A 16,769-nucleotide genomic window follows, 5' to 3' on the forward strand; every position below is an offset into this window, starting at 1 on the left:
AGGTTTTAGGGAGTATATTCATTTTAAGGGCTGCTACTCGGCCTAGCCACAAGAGGCCAAACAGGCGCCAGCGCCGTAGATCCCGCCGGATCTGCGTCAATAAACAAGAATAGTATAGGGAGACTGTCTCAGCGGTTGAAACCGCCAACTGAATACCTAGATAGGGGATGTTTTTTAGGTCCCAGTTAATGGGGCATGCCTGGATGAGGGCAGCTGTGGTGGACTTGGTCACGTTCACTCGGAAACCAGAGACGGTGGAGAACTCCTCCAGTTTGTCGAGGAAAGCCGGAATAGACAACTCAGGAGTCTCTAACGTAGCGATAATATAATCCGCATACAAGCTGATGGTATGCCTCTCCACTCCAAAAAGTACCCCTCTAATCCGCTGGTTTTACCAGACCCTCTGGGCCATCAGCTCCATATAGATGGAGAACAGGAGCGGGGAGAGCGGGAAGCCCTGGCGAGTGCCTCTGGTGATCGGAAAAGAATTAGACGTGAAACAATGAACTCAGACAGTGGCCAAGGGATGGCTATACCCGCTGAGCACCTACCTGCGAAAATGACTCCCAATCCTGAACCGCTCCAGAGTGGTCTCTAAAAAGGGCCAGTGTACCCTGTCAAATGCCTTCTCGGCGTCTACAGACAGCACAACTCGTTCCACTGATTGGTGACGTGCCTTGTCTAGGAGGTGAAGTAACCTCCTACTATTATCGCTGCACTGTCTCGTCACCATAAATCCGACCTTGTCTGGCTCAATTAGTCCAGGCATCAGCGGGCCCAACCTGGCCGCTAAAATCCCAGTAAAGATCTTAAGATTGACATTTAGCAGGGAAATAGGCATATATGAGGCACAGAATCCGCCGTCCTTGACGGGTTTAGGCAGGAATACCACCGATGCCATAAGCATCGTAGGCGGCATAGCCGCAGATTCACCAATCGCGTTGAAGAGCAGTGTTCATATTGGGTCCAGAATCAAGCAAAATGTTTTGTAAAAAATGGCTGTGAACCCATCCGGGCCAGGAGACTTGAGGAGCTTAAGCCTAGCAATGGCTGATATTGCCTCCTTCACTCGAATCGGGCCATCAACAGAGGCGGCCTTATCCGGTGACAGACGAGTGTGTGTTAGAACCTGAAAATATGCGGAGGAGCTCTGCTCCGGTAGTTGCTGTGCCGAATAAAGATAAGCGTAGAAATCCCTGAAAGCACGAGCAATATCCGCCTCTGGAGACAGTGCTGCGTTCCCGGCATCGATGCCAATGCATTTTAATGCCTATCCCCGCATCACTGCACTGGCATGAAATGTCATGCCTTACTATCACTGCTAAAGGCACAGCAGCTCTGGTGTCTGAACTCTGAATAGCTATGCTTTGCGTGGTACAGGCAGCTGATAGTGAGTCAGGTCTAGGGTCGAAGATAGAGGACTGTGGCTGTCATGGATACACAGCCATTTGAGCCTGGGCCTGGCTTGTTTCCTTTGCCTCGCTCACGGCTACCATGTGGCACCTGACCTTCGGCTGCACGGCGCAGTGTTGTTAAACCATGGGTATTTCCTTCCGCAGTGCCCAGACAAGGTGGAGGATGGTGCACAGCTATGGTTGGTCCACACGCTGCTTCCAGAACTAGCACCCGACGTGCTTCATGACACGACCATCAGTGCCACATGTACCAGTGTGGAGGAATCCCAAGGTTCACAGAGATCCACCTTCTGCTCGCCTAACTGAGCGCTCTTACTTGTGGAGGCAGGCAAGCTGCTGAAAAAGAAACATGATTTTGTCCCTGTGCATAACATGCTGAAAATGTGTAATGTAGTCTTTGGCAGTTCTACAGTGCTGGGGGCTTATGCCACTGCTGAACCCGGTGCCAACCTGGTCAGGGGGGTGGTCCTTTCTGTTCCAGCAGCAGATGGGACCAGTCAGAGGGGTGAGGCTGCTAAAAGCAGAGAGTGCAGCGGGGTAGTGAAGTTCATTATAAGACACTCACTTGGAACAACAGTGGTCACTGACCTTATGCTCACTGACATGGGTTGTGGAGGGAAAATGTGTTAACAGCAGCTCCAGCAAAGGAAGTTGCGGAAGATCCAGTGAGTGGCAGTCGCACCTCCTAAAACAGAGTATGTGCCAGTACTGGTGTTGCAGCATGCCTTGACACCCCCACCTGCTCTGCCCGTATCTGCTACCCTACCCACTCCCATGCCTGCCAAAGCCTCGATGGGTGCCTCTCTTCTTTTTCTAACAGATTCGCTCAACTTCCTCAGGCTGGTGGGAAAGGTGGCCCTGACCTGTGGACAGCTGAATAGTCGGGATGAGCTCCAGGATGGTGTAAGGTAGGTGAGCACCAAGCAGCACATCCTTGGAAAGACTCAAATCTGGTGCGAGGAATAAAAAGTGAAAGACAAAAACGCTAAATTAAAGTTCAAAAACATACAATCACAAATGTAAATGTTACAAATATGTTCAAAATCAAATGCATTTAAAGGAAGGTGTTGATGTACTTTCCGGGTTGTCAACATAAGGGTACAAATACTATACCCTGTTGTGTTTTTGTGCCATACTAATCACCTCAGTTTTGTTTGACCATGTGGACTTTGAAGGTGGATTTTCTGGCAGAATTCCAGATGTGTGTGTAGCGCTTGGCTATCGGATGGGCCAAGAGCCTCCTGAGTAAAAATGTTCCACCTACCCCCGGCAGGAAAATACCCTGTATCTCTGCCAAATATGCCTCTGCTAAACCCCAGATTGTGTATCTTTTAATGGGGTTTACCACCTGACTTTTTAAAATCATCATCCACTAGGTTTTTACACAAACTCCTCAAAAATAAAAGTGTAATAAAGGCTGTAGTAGTTACGAAGCGATCTTTTGTCCGGGGGAAAGTTTTGCCCTATGTAAACCAGTCACAAAAATGTGGATTCTACCTGCCACCCATGCTCGAATTATAAAACAACAATAATATTAAAAACAAAATATTAACCTTGGATGTGAGACCGTGCCACCCCTCTAGCGGGTGCTTTACACACTGCGAAACCGCAAGACCGGGCATCACTCCTAATTGTGTGATCCTAGCCAACTTATTTGCCTGAGCTTCCTTGTAGATCATCGTCACATATGAGAACACGTTCAGATATAGGAGTTCAGGATCTGCTCTGTACACTTTATAATCAGATTTTAGGCCACACTTAGGATACACATGACAACTGACTGCTTCTTACTTCACTAATAGCATTGTAATTAGGGCATCACTGAAGGGGCAGGAATCTTTTTCAGTTTAAGTTAGCTCGAGGCCGGGAGATTCTTGATTTTACTATGTATATGTTAATGTGATGTATTGTTCTTTTTGTTCTTTGGTCAGCCGTTGAAAAAAGAAATATGAAAAGAGATAGATATACAGGTTTTGATATTTGAAAAATAATATATTTAAAACAAGTTAAGGGTTGTGTTGTGTCAGTGGTTTTTAGATATCATTTTCTTGAAAGATTTATGTAATTTGAGTCAGAAGAACTTTCACACATGTTCAATGGATCATTTATGGGTCCTTCTAGTATTTAATGTTTAATCAAAAACATTATTTTACAATTCCCCTTGACGAGATTTCATTCACCCGACAGGACTGTTTGTAGCGCATGACCACATAATGTAGGCAGCAGGGGTAATGGCAGCACAACTGACCACACAGGGCAGGTGTGAGAGAAACGGACCATGTAGGGCAAGAGGGAGGGCAGGGGCATGCACAAGGACAACAGAGGGCAAGGGGGCAGCAAGGTGACAACGCAGGTCAGATGAGAGGGGTAGGGGCAGCCCAAAGGACCATGGAGAGAAGGAGGGAGGGGCATCCACATGACAATGGAAGGCGAGGGGCAGGGCCATCCACATGACAATGGAGGTCAAGGGGGCAGCAAGCTGGCAACGCAGGTCATGTGAGAGTGGCAGCGCATAGGACCATGGAGAGAAGGGGGCAGAGGTATCCACATGACAATGGAGGGCGGGGGGGGGGGGGTCAGGGGCATCCACATGACAATGGAGGGCGGGGGGGGGGCAGGGGCATCCACATGACAATGGAGGGCGGGGGGGGGGGCAGGGGCATCCACATGACAATGGGGGCGGGGGGGCAGGGGCATCCACATGACAATGGAAGACAATAGAGAGGGGCAGGGGCATCCACATGACAATGGAAGACAAGGGGGAGGGGCAGGGGCATCCACATGACAATGGAAGGCGGGGGGGCAGCAAGCTGACAACGCAGGTCATGTGAGAGTAGCAGCCCATAGGACCATGGAGAGAAGGGGGCAGAGGTATCCACATGACAATGGAGGGCGGGGGGGGGGGGGGGCAGGGGCATCCACATGACAATGGAGGGCGGGGGGGGCAGGGGCATCCACATGACAATGGAAGACAATGGGGAGGGGCAGGGGCATCCACATGACAATGGAAGACAAGGGGGAGGGGCAGGGGCATCCACATGACAATGGAAGACAAGGGGGAGGGGCATGGGCATCCACATGACAATGGAGGGCGGGGGGGCAGCAAGCTGACAACGCAGGTCAGATGAGAGGGGCAGTGGCAGCCCAAAGGACCATGGAGAGAAGGAGGGAGGGGCAGGGGCATGCACAAGGACAACAGAGGGCAAGGGGGCAGCAAGATGACAACAAAGGTCAGAGGAGAGGGCCAGCGGCAGCCCAAAGGACCACGGAGCTCTGGACAAACGAGAGCAGACAAGCCTCCTGCGGGCTGAGACGGCCTGCTCTGGCACCCTCGGGTCCAGTGTGAGTGAGGCTCCCCCTTCTGAACCATTGAGGGTCCCCAAAGAACAATCAGGTGAGAGAGGGAAGGAGGCCCGGCCCCCGCCAGTGAAAGTGTGTAGCAAACTTTGTTCCTTATGGAGCATACGGTCGGGCCCCTCACCCATCTGCTCCAAAGTGCTCGATGCCCGCGTGTGTCTGGGGCCTCCTTTTAAGTCCCGGACCCTGGAGATTCTGCCTGTATGGTCTCAGGCACCCAGACAAACCTCCTAAAAGCGGTGAGGCAACCTCTTACTGAAGGCACCATAAGTACTCTTAGCCCAGGAGACACCTAAAGAACGGTGCAAATTACCCTTGAGGCCCCTAAGAATACAAAGGGGAAAGATAAAAATGGGGTCCGGCCGAATGGAACACCAGGGGCAGAACCTCTTGCCAGACCCCAAGATGGTCGTCGCAGTAGTCCTTTACCACGATGATCTACTACTCTTGGACAAAAATTGGACATCGTCCAGACCTCAGGCATATCCCCCCTCCAGCTCACCCTTCAGGACACTGAACCTGTGATCTTGCCACCGACCGTTGAGACCTAGCATTTTGGCCAATGCCCGTTGGAGCAACCTTACTAGCTATAGAGGAGATGGGCTGTTGAATTCCCCCTCGGCTGTCACCAACCCAGCCGGAATTTGGGCAGACTTTCCTTCATCACTCTGCCTAATCTCCCTCTTACCCTTCTTCCTTACCCTTCTACTCTCCACTTATCTCGTCTTCTATGATCTTTAAATGTTTCTAGTAACTGATGTAACTTTGTCACAATGTGTAACCTCGTGTAAAGCGTTCAGAAACCTCCGGGTCTAGCCAGCGCTATATCAAACTCAAATAAATAAGAAAAAATAAAGGGAGGGTGGCAACTGACCACACAGGTCAGGCAAGAGGGACAGTGGCAGCACAAGGAACCATTGAGGGCAGAAAGGAAGGTCAGCAGAATGGACCATGGAGGGCATGCAAGGGGATAGAGGCAAGGATAAGGACAAAGGAAGGCGGGGGACAAGTGACAGGGGTAGCAAGCTGACAATGTTGGGCTGGATGGAGGGCAGAGGCAGCAAAACAGATCGTACAGGGCAGGCGGCAGAGGCAAGTCAATGGACAATGGTATGTGGGTGCAGGGCAGGGGCAGCAAGCTAACCACACAGCACAGGTGGGAGCAGCAGAGGCAGAGCATTGGATCATGCAGGGAAGGAGGGGGGCAGTGGCATAGACAACAGAGGGCAGGGAGGAGGTGGGTAGGAGCTGAAGATGAGCACAGAGGGCATGTGGGAAGGGCAGTGGCACCACAAAACACCATGCCTGAGGGAGGGGACAGGGCACATGGTTGGACATTAGAGGACAGGGAGGCAGCACGTTTACCAAGGTTGTTGGAAATGGCCCTTTTTGCAGGGTTGTCCCCAAACTATTTTTTCCTGACTTGTTTGTGTTGGTTTTAGGACTCTGGGCACTTTACCACTGCTAATCAGTGCAAAAGTGTATATGCTCTGTGTAACTTGTGTTATGGATTGGTGTTTCCATGATTGGATATTTGATTTACTTGTTAGTTCCTAGTAAAGTGCACCGAGTGTGTCAGGGCCTGTAAACCAAATGCTACTCGTGGGCCTGCAGCACTGATTGTGCCACCCACGTGAGTAGCCCTGTAAAAGTACCTCAGACCTGCCATTGCAGAATCTGCGCGCAGTTTGTAACTGCCATGTCGACTTGGCCAGTGCACACACTTGCCAGTCCCCAACATTCCCTTTTCTTACATGTCAGGCACCCCTAAGGTAAGCCCAAGGTAGCCCTGTGGGCAGGGTGCAGTGTATGTGAAAGGTAGGACATGCCCTGGTGTGTGTGGCATGTCCTAATAGTGAATTACAGCCAATTTCGTTTTTCACTATTGCAAGGCTACCTGTTCCCCATAGGACAGAATGGGAAGTTTGTTTATAATATCTTATAAACATAACTGGCCCTGGGAACTAGGTAGGAAAATAAAGTTTAGTATGCCTGAACTCAGAATCTAAAGATGCATCTTTTAGTGAAGGTGATTTTTACATTCTGTGTTTGAAAATAAAAACTTTTAGAAAGTAGGTATTTTCTTGCTCAGTCATCCCGTGAGTCTCTGCTGGAATGTGGATGGCCTGTCTGGGTTTTGGATGACAGAAGGCTGGGGAGCAGGAGTGGCTCCAGATAGTCTAGGTAGGGTCAGGAAAGGGCTGAATAGACCTGGGCTGCAATGGGGGAAGGGGTGGTGAGATTTCCTTGCACCTCAAGGGCCTGGTCTGCCTCTGACAATGCAGTCTCCACCTCCTGCCAGGAAATCACACCAGCGAAGGCAGAACTGGTTCTGGCTGGGCACAGACACTCTCTGCCTAAGAGATCAAAGGATTTTGGGATGTAAATATTGGGGCCCAGACCCCTGAACTTTAGAACTTTTTGGGATCAAGAAGACTGCCAAGAAGAAGAGCTGGAGAAGCTGTGAGGAGGAACTACCACTTTGCTGTGTGCTTTGCTGTGTTGGCCTGCAGTGGCTGCTTCTGTCTTCGGCAGTGAAAGGACTGAACTGAACTCTCTGCAATCTACTTTTGTGAGTTTCTCCAAGGGCTTGAGATAGAGCTTGCCCCCTGTTCATGAAGTCTCAGGAACAGCAAAGACTTCAAGCTCTTCTGCCCCCAGCACTGGGGACTGTGTGTTTTGTGCTGCAACAGAAGAAAAGCAACTCGACGACGTCTACGATGCCGCTGCAGACTCAGTGTCCTGAGACACTGCAGGGGGCACTGCCATAATGCCGCACCGCGACCCCGACCCTGGTCTCACCGTTGCTGCCTGCTGACACCGCCACCGAGCCGCTGCTCACACCACAACCTGTGGGCACCGCACCGCCTCGCTTCAGGAAGACGCCTTGGCCTACCCGACGACGCCGCTCCACACGGAAATCGACACCGCTGCTTGCACCGCGGTTCGAGGGCACCGCTCGTAAAGTTACACGGCGCACCGCCCTCATCCCACACCGCAGCATTGGCCTACCGATGCCGGGGCCATCGACTTCAGTTTGTCAGCCGAGGACAGAGCTTCAGCAGCGACGACGACACTCCCTGCACCGTGACCTGACAGCACTGTGACGAGCACCGCGACCCTCAATCAATCAATCAGGGGTTGGTAAAGCGCACTTCTCACCCGTGAGGGTCTCAAGGCGCTGAGGGGTGGGGGGGGGGGGGGGTGGGTTAGGGCAGCTCAGGCCAGTTGAAAAGCCAAGTCTTGAGTCCACTCCTGAAAGCCAGCAGGGTTGGTGTGCGTCGTATTTCCACCGGGAGAGAGTTCCAGGCCGTGGCTGCGGTGTAGGAGAAGGCCCTGCCTCCGGATCTGCTACGGCGGATGCAGGGGACTTCTGCCAGGGCGAGGTCGGCCGAGCGAAGGTTCCTCACTGGTGAGTGGAAACTCAATCTGTCGTTGAGGTACTTGGGCCCGATGTTGTTGAGTGATTTGTAGGCGTGTGTGAGTAGTTTGTAAGTGACTCTCTTCTTGACGGGGAGCCAGTGGAGTCTGCGCAGGTGTGGGGTCATGTGCTTGTGGCGTGGTGTTCCTAAAATGAGCCTTGCGGCAGCGTTCTAGATGGTTTGGAGTTTGTATAGCAGGGATTTGTTGATTCCTGCGTAGAGGGTATTTCCGTAGTCAAACCTGCTAGTGATGAGGGCGTGGGTGACCGTCTTTCTGCAGTTGGGGGTGATCCATTTGAAAGTCTTACGCAGGATCCGGAGGCAATTGAAACTGGTGGAGGAGACGGCGTTGATTTGGCGATTCATGGAGAGGGATGAGTCCAGGATTATGCCAAGGTTTCTTGCGTGGTCCGTAGGGGTGGGGGACGGACCGAGGGCTGATGGCCATCATGTGTTACTCCAGGCGGAGGGGCGGGTGCCGAAGATGAGGACTTCGGTTTTGTCAGAGTTGAGTTTGAGGCAGCTGTCCTTCATCCATGATGCGACGTCCTTCATTCCCTCCTGGAAACTGAGTCTAGTGTCTTCTGAGTGCCTGGTGAGGGAGAGGATGAGTTGAGTGTCGTCAACATAGGATATGATGTTAAGTCCGTGTTTCCTGACTATGTTGGCGAGCGGTGCCATGTAGATGTTGAAGAGGGTGGGGCTCAGCGAGGAACCCGGGGGAACTCCGCAGATGATGTCTGTTGGGTCGGAGAGATGGGGCGGGGGGGGGGGGGGGGGGGGGGGGGGGGGGTCCGATATTCTGAGTTCTTCCGGAGAGGAAGGAGCGGATCCATTTGAGGGCGTTTCCCTGGATCCCGGCGGTGTGGAGTCTGGTGGTTAGTGTGCGGTGTGAAACGGTGTCGAAAGCTGCTAAAAGGTCCAGGAGGATGAGGGCTGCGGTGTGGCCCTGGTCTAGTAGCATGCGGATGTCGTCAGTGGCGGCGATCAGGGCCGTCTCGGTGCTGTGGTTGCTCCGGAAACCGGATTGGGACGGGTCCAGGATGCAGTTTTCTTCGATGAACGTGGTCAGCTGGGTGTTGGTGATTCTTTCCGAGACTTTGGCGGCGAAGGGCAGGAGGGAGATGGGTCGGAAGTACTTTAGATCTGTTGGATCGGCCGAAGGCTTTTTCAGGAGGGGTTTTACTTCTGCACGTTTCCATTCCAGGGGGCAAGTGCCCGAGGTCAGGGAGGAGTTGATGGTGCGGGTTAGTTCTGCAGCGATGGCATCTGCGGCTCTGTGGAAGATGTGAGGAGGGCAGGGGTCCGTGGGGGGCCCGGAGTGAGTCTTCTTCATGGTGGCGGCGATGAGGTCGACGGAGGCGGCGGACCAAGTGGTGATGTTCGGGATGGTGGAGGTAGTGGCGGTGAGGGAGAGGGCGTTCGTTGGTTCGTTGAAATTGTGGTAGAGGGTCATGATCTTCTGGTGGAAGAACGTGCTCAGCTTGTTGCAGAGGTCTAGGGAGGGTGCTGTTGGCGGCGTTGGCGTTTATCTTTTCGTTGATGAAAGTTCTTTTGGTGACCTTTATCTGTTGGTGGTAGACTCTCATGGCGCTTCTGTGGTCGCAGAGTGATGATGGGGTCTTCTGGTTTCTCCAGACCTTCTCGAGTCGTCTGCATGTGTGTCTGGCCTCAAGGAGCTCGGTAGTGAACCAGGCTGCTTTAGGGGGGCGTCTGGTGGTGGCGTGCCCTAGGGAGGCAAGTTTGTCTGCGCATCTGGTAATCCAGCTGTGGAGTTCCATGGCGGCGTGTTCTGTGTCGGTGGTGGCTGCGGGGGGGTCTTGAAGGAGGGTGGAGTTGAGAAGGTCAGCGGTGATCTTGTTCCAGTTGCATCGTGGGGGGCAAGGGGCTTGTTTGGGAGCGGCACTGGACGTAAAAGTGAAATGAACGCAGCGGTGGTCCGTCCAGAGACCCTGGTTTCACCGACGACGCCATCTGACGCTGCCACTGAGCCGCTGTTCGCACCGCAACCTGATGGCACCGCACGCCGCACCACTGCACTTCGCACCGCAGCACATGACGCCAACAGAGAGGAGATCCACCTGCAACACGTGTGACTTCAAGTGCCCCGACGACTCCTGCACCGACCTCTGGAACCAACGCCTGCGGACACCGTGCTTTCGGAAGCTCAACAAAGTCGCCGACACCCTGCATTTCTAAAAGGTACTGTTTGCGGGTCTTCCCAACACTGTAGCTGGCCCGCAACGCCACAGTCAGCCAGAACTGTTTGGATTTGTTTGCTCACGACGCCGTGATAGCCCTGGATAGAGCTATCGAAATCAAGGAACTGTTTTTAAAGCGTATTTTTATAACTGTGGATTTTTAAGTACTGTATTGTGGATTTTTATCGTTTTTGGTCTTTTCTTAAATATATAATAATATTGGATATCTTTCTAAACTGGTTTGGTGTCCTTTTGTAGTGCTTACACTGTATTACTGTTGGTTATGTGCAAATGCTTTACACACTGCCTCTAAGATAAACCTGACTGCTCGTGCCAAGCTACCAAGGGGGTGAGCAGGGGTTATTTTAGAAGTGTAACTCCCTCATCCTGACTAGAGTGGTAGTTTCTGCCTGGCTTTGGCACATGCCCTAGCCTGCCAAAAATCCCATTTCTAACAAAGGTGGATAGGCCTACAAGGCCAGAGGTACCACAACAGAACATGCAGGGTGGAAGGGAGTGGGAAGGGGCATGCACACGGAGAATGTACAGCAGGGACAGTAAACTGACCGCGTAGGGCAGGCCGGCAGGTGCAGTAAGCTGTCCACATAGTGCTGGCAGGGCGGGTCAGGAGCATGCAGATGGTGAATGGACACCAGGCAGAAAGGGGGCAAGGGCAGCAATCTAACCACAGCAAGCAGGCCAGCACAATGGACCATAGAAGGCAGGAGGGAGGGGCAGGCACACGTAGAAAGTTGGGCAGGCAGGAGGTGAAAGGGGCAGCAGCTGACCACGGAGGGCAGGAGGTGGGGTCACGGGCACGCAAATGGAGAACAAAGGTGAGCAGGGGCAGCAAGCTCACCACAGAGGGATGGCTACGGTGGGTGGTCCTCCAGAAGGGGTTGGACTGTGCCAACCTCCTGTTGCGAACGGCCAAAGGCTGTGTGCAATGAAGGTGTTGGCAGAAAATATTCATAAATCCAACAAATTCATTAGAAAAGCCAAACGTTAGATAGATGTAAAGTATAGTCCGGTATGGTCTTCCATAACATTTAAAATTCCCAGAAAAAAAGCACTGAAGAAAGTGCTGTTCTGGTTAGGTAAGGTAATAGGATCTTAACTTATGCTAAAAACCACACCCCTAGAAATCCACTGAAAAAACACAAAGGTTAAAGTAACATTAAAGTTAGGTACTGAAATGAGTTCAAAATTAACGCATAAAACAAACCAAGTTACAGTTTAGCGCGGTGACTAAAACTTGCAGCCCTGTCATGCACGGCTTATGACCTTAAATATTACATTACTCTTGACATGTTGAATGACATAATTGATGACTTCTCAAATGACATCATTGATGGCATCATCCAGCTTAATGATATTTCTGTGTTTCACAAACCAGTACTGCTTTTCAGATATGTACATTCCTGCTACCTGGCACAAAATCATGAAAAGCATAAAGTACATGAAGATAAGTGCTTGTATAAAATAGTTATCCTGTAACCCACTCCCTCTCCACATAAGCACCATTAACTAGAAAGTCCCCAGTATGCACACCCTTCACTTTGTGCACAGTTCTTCACCAAGAGTCCACTCTCTGTCCACTAAAGCATCATTAGATGGCCAAGTACCTGCTATGCAAAGCCTTAGCCCTGTGTACCGCTCTTAACAGAGATGTCACTACCGCCACACACATGCCGCATTAGCTGCTACACAAAACCTATGCCCTCTACAAAGAGCCCGCTACCAGCAGACACCCAAGCCCCATTAGAGGACTAAACCCCTTCTACGCACAGCCTACGCCCTCTACACAGCTCTCTACAGAGAGGCCACTACCAGCAGACACCCAAGCCCCATTAGGGTACTATACCCCTACTACGCACAGCCCACACCCTCTACACAGCTCCTTGCAGAGAGCTCGCTCCCAGCAGACACGTGAGCCCCATTAGAGGACTAAACTCCTACTACGCACAGCCTACGCCCTCTACACAACTCTTTACAGAGAGCTCGCTCCCAGCAGACACCCGAGTCCCATTCGGGGGACTACACCTCTACTACGCACAGCCTACGCCCTCTACACAGCTCTTTACAGAGAGCTCGCTCCGAGCAGACACCCGAGCCCCATTAGGGTACTACACCCCTACTACGCACAGCCCACGCCCTCTACACAGCTCTTTGCAGAGAGCTCGCTCCCAGCAGACACCCGAGCCCCATTCGGAGACCACACCTCTACTACGCACAGCCTACGCCCCCTACACAGCTCTTTACAGAGAGCTCGCTCCCAGCAGACACCAGAGCCCCATTCGGGGACTAAACCTCTACTACGCACCGCCTTCGCCCTCTACACAGCTCTTCACTGAGAGCTCACTCCCAGCAGACACCCAAGCCCCATTAGAGGACTAAACCCCTTCTACGCACAGCCTACGCCCTCTACACAGCTCTCTACAGAGAGGCCACTACCAGCAGACACCCAAGCCCCATTAGGGTACTACACCCCTACTACGCACAGCCCACACCCTCTACACAGCTCCTTGCAGAGAGCTCGCTCCCAGCAAACACGTGAGCCCCATTAGAGGACTAAACCCCTACTACGCACAGCCTACGCCCTCTACACAACTCTTTACAGAGCGCTCGCTCCCAGCAGACACCCGAGTCCCATTCGGGGGACTACACCTCTACTACGCACAGCCTACGCCCTCTACACAGCTCTCTACAGAGAGGCCACTACCAGCAGACACCCAAGCCCCATTAGGGTACTATACCCCTACTACGCACAGCCCACACCCTCTACACAGCTCCTTGCAGAGAGCTCGCTCCCAGCAGACACGTGAGCCCCATTAGAGGACTAAACTCCTACTACGCACAGCCTATGCCCTCTACACAGCTCTTTACAGAGAGCCTGCTCCCGCAGACACCCGAGCTCCATTAGGGGACCAAACCCCTTCTACGCACAGCCTACGCCCTCTACACAGCTCTCTACAGAGAGGCCACTACCAGCCCCATTAGGGGACTAAACCCCTACTACACACAGCCTACGCCCTCTACACAGCTCTTTACAGATAGCTCGCTCCCAGCAGACACTCGAGCCCCATTAGGTACCTAAACCCCTACTACACACAGCCTACGCCCTCTACACAGCTCTCTACAGAGAGGCTGCTCCCAGCAGACACCCGAGGCCCATTAGGGGACTAAATCCCTTCTACGCACAGCCTATGCCCTCTACACAGCTCTCTACAGAGAGGCTGCTCCCAGCAGACACCCGAGGCCCATAAGGGGACTAAATCCCTTCTACACACAGCCTATGCCCTCTACACATCTCTCTACAGAGAGGCTGCTCCCAGCAGACACCCGAGGCCCATTAGGGGACTAAATCCCTTCTACACACAGCCTACACCCTCTACACAGCTCTCTACAAAGAGCCTGCTCCCAGCAGACACCCGAGGCCCATTAGGGGACTAAATCCCTTCTACGCACAGCCTACACCCTCTACACAGCTCTTTACAGAGAGCCTGCTCCCAGCAGACACCCGAGGCCCATTAAGGGACCAAACCCCTTATACACACAGCCTACGACCTCTACACAGCTCTCTACAGAGAGGCTGCTCCCAGTAGACACCCGAGGCCCATTAGGGGACTAAATCCCTTCTACACACAGCCTACGCCCTCTACACAGCTCTTTACAGAGAGACTGCTCCCAGCAGACACCCGAGGCCCATTAGGGGACAAACCCCTTCTACACACAGCCTACGCCCTCTACACAGCTCTCTACAGAGAGGCTGCTCCCAGCAGACACCCGAGGCCCATTAGGGGACTAAATCCCTTCTACGCACAGCCTATGCCCTCTACACAGCTCTTTACAGAGAGCCTGCTCCCGCAGACACCCGAGCTCCATTAGGGGACCAAACCCCTTCTACGCACAGCCTACGCCCTCTACACAGCTCTCTACAGAGAGGCCACTACCAGCCCCATTAGGGGACTAAACCCCTACTACACACAGCCTACGCCCTCTACACAGCTCTTTACAGATAGCTCGCTCCCAGCAGACACTCGAGCCCCATTAGGTACCTAAACCCCTACTACACACAGCCTACGCCCTCTACACAGCTCTCTACAGAGAGGCTGCTCCCAGCAGACACCCGAGGCCCATTAGGGGACTAAATCCCTTCTACGCACAGCCTATGCCCTCTACACAGCTCTCTACAGAGAGGCTGCTCCCAGCAGACACCCGAGGCCCATTAGGGGACTAAATTCCTTCTACGCACAGCCTACACCCTCTACACAGCTCTTTACAGAGAGCCTGCTCCCAGCAGACACCCGAGGCCCATAAGGGGACTAAATCCCTTCTACACACAGCCTATGCCCTCTACACATCTCTCTACAGAGAGGCTGCTCCCAGCAGACACCCGAGGCCCATTAGGGGACTAAATCCCTTCTACACACAGCCTACACCCTCTACACAGCTCTCTACAAAGAGCCTGCTCCCAGCAGACACCCGAGGCCCATTAGGGGACTAAATCCCTTCTACGCACAGCCTACACCCTCTACACAGCTCTTTACAGAGAGCCTGCTCCCAGCAGACACCCGAGGCCCATTAAGGGACCAAACCCCTTATACACACAGCCTACGACCTCTACACAGCTCTCTACAGAGAGGCTGCTCCCAGTAGACACCCGAGGCCCGAGGCCCATTAGGGGACTAAATCCCTTCTACACACAGCCTACGCCCTCTACACAGCTCTTTACAGAGAGACTGCTCCCAGCAGACACCCGAGGCCCATTAGGGGACAAACCCCTTCTACACACAGCCTACGCCCTCTACACAGCTCTCTACAGAGAGGCTGCTCCCAGCAGACACCCGAGGCCCATTAGGGGACTAAATCCCTTCTACGCACAGCCTACGCCCTCTACACAGCTCTTTACAGAGAGGCTGCTCCCAGCAGACACCCGAGGCCCATTAGGGGACTAAATCCCTTCTACGCACAGCCTACACCCTCTACACAGCTCTTTACAGAGAGCCTGCTCCCAGCAGACACCCGAGGCCCATTAAGGGACCAAACCCCTTATACACACAGCCTACGACCTCTACACAGCTCTCTACAGAGAGGCTGCTCCCAGCAGACACCCGAGGCCCATTAGGGGACTAAACCCCTTCTACACACAGCTTTCACTCTGAAGAGTGTGGCGACTCTGTTAAGAGCTCTGCTCAAACACCCATGCCTTTTCAGGAGGCCAAGCAGGTTGCACAAATTACACTTGTTAGCAGTACGCAAGGTATGGAAAAATTGAAGTTGAAGCCTATTGAATACCTTTCAGTATGAAAAGTGTAAAGCAAACTCTCACTGAATGAGGTCATTAATGATGTCATGAGTGATGTAATACGTGAAGTCATGAGCATTGCATGGTGGCGGCGTATGTATAGTTAGTGAGTTAACTCACTAATAGAAGATGTCATAAGTGATGTAATATCTTTGATAATTAGCAGTGCATGGTGAGGGCACGAGCTATAGTTTTTTCTTCTTCAAAGTTTCATATAGCGCAAGCTTAACCCGAAAGTATCGGGTATCAGAGCGCTGTACATGAGCACAAGTAGTGTTCCACACGGACGCATTGATTTTTGTTAGGCACGGGGAGATTACGTGATTTGCCCAGAATCACAGGATACTGAACGTCGTTGCCGAGACTCGAACCCGGTTCCCCAGATTTGAGATCGACCGCCCTAGCCGTTAGACCACATCCTCTCCCCAAGTTACCTTAGGGAATGAGTTATAGTTACTTGAAATAACTCTAACAGCTGAATTTCTATGGTTTTGTGCGTGTAAAATCTGAACCTAACTATAAAGTTCCCGTAACCTTCGTTTTTTTTGTGTGAAATGCTAAGGTTTTCGTTAATTTCATTTCCTAATTATAACGTTTCTGTAACCTTTGTTATTTTCAGTGAATTTCTAGTATTTTGTTATTTTTTTTAATGTTAAGTAAAATGCCCCTCACAATGCACGGGAGGATTTGGATGCAGGGCCTGGCATTGTGCTGCCCCCACCCAAGCGCACCGCTCCTTCCCCCCTCCCCCCCTTGCTATTCACTGTCCACGTCCCTCCACTGCTCCATCATTACAGCCCTGTGTGGTTGTTGTTCTGCCACTGTCCTTCCTGTCTGCCATAAACAGTTAGCTTGCTGCCCCATGCACTTCCTCCATACCGTCTGTGGTCTGAGTCTCTATGCACCGGCCCCATCCCTCCTGCCCCTGCATGGTCCAATGTGCTGCCATTCCCTTCCATTTAGGTTGATATCCCTGCCCACTCTTCCTGCCCTCCGTTGCCCATTTCTATGCCCCATCATTGCCCTGCTGCTTAGCCTCTGTGCTTAGCTTTCCGCCCCTACTCTC

General features: G+C 52.3%; 1 protein-coding gene across 8 annotated transcripts in view; it reads right to left on the reverse strand.

Moving 5' to 3' along the window:
- The window catches only part of ODF2 (outer dense fiber of sperm tails 2), a 433,573-nt gene that overhangs the window by 14,696 nt on the left and 402,108 nt on the right, over positions 1 to 16,769 (reverse strand). The gene's annotated exons all lie outside the window — the stretch shown is intronic.

The sequence above is a fragment of the Triturus cristatus genome, chromosome 1_2 (genome assembly GCF_964204655.1).
Source record: "Triturus cristatus chromosome 1_2, aTriCri1.1, whole genome shotgun sequence".
Taxonomy (NCBI): domain Eukaryota; kingdom Metazoa; phylum Chordata; class Amphibia; order Caudata; family Salamandridae; genus Triturus; species Triturus cristatus.